Below are 297 nucleotides of genomic sequence, written 5' to 3' on the forward strand. Positions count from 1 at the left end.
GTATCAAAAGAGAGAGGGAGAGGGAGACTAAAAGAGAGGGAGAGGGTAAGGGAGAAAAAGAGAGAGGGAGGCTAAAAGAGATGGAGAAGGTGAGGGAGCAAATGAGTGAAAGAGAGGGGAAAGAGAGGAAAAGGGATAAGGAGAGGAAAAGAGAGAGGAAAGGGAGAAGACAAGGATAATGGAGAGGGTGTAACTGAGCTATATTTATCAAATATGTATATTTTCTTTTCTCACTGTTGTTATTTGTTTTGTTATTATCACCTCTAAATTCTATTTGTGACATGCTTATCTTACTAA

General features: G+C 39.1%; 1 protein-coding gene across 1 annotated transcript in view; it reads right to left on the reverse strand.

The window, feature by feature from the left end:
• LOC119591563 (2-oxoglutarate and iron-dependent oxygenase domain-containing protein 2-like) overlaps positions 1 to 297 on the reverse strand; it is a gene marked incomplete in the record, with an annotated part of 7,677 nt that overhangs the window by 4,204 nt on the left and 3,176 nt on the right.

This window comes from Penaeus monodon, chromosome 28 (genome assembly GCF_015228065.2).
Source record: "Penaeus monodon isolate SGIC_2016 chromosome 28, NSTDA_Pmon_1, whole genome shotgun sequence".
Classification (NCBI taxonomy): domain Eukaryota; kingdom Metazoa; phylum Arthropoda; class Malacostraca; order Decapoda; family Penaeidae; genus Penaeus; species Penaeus monodon.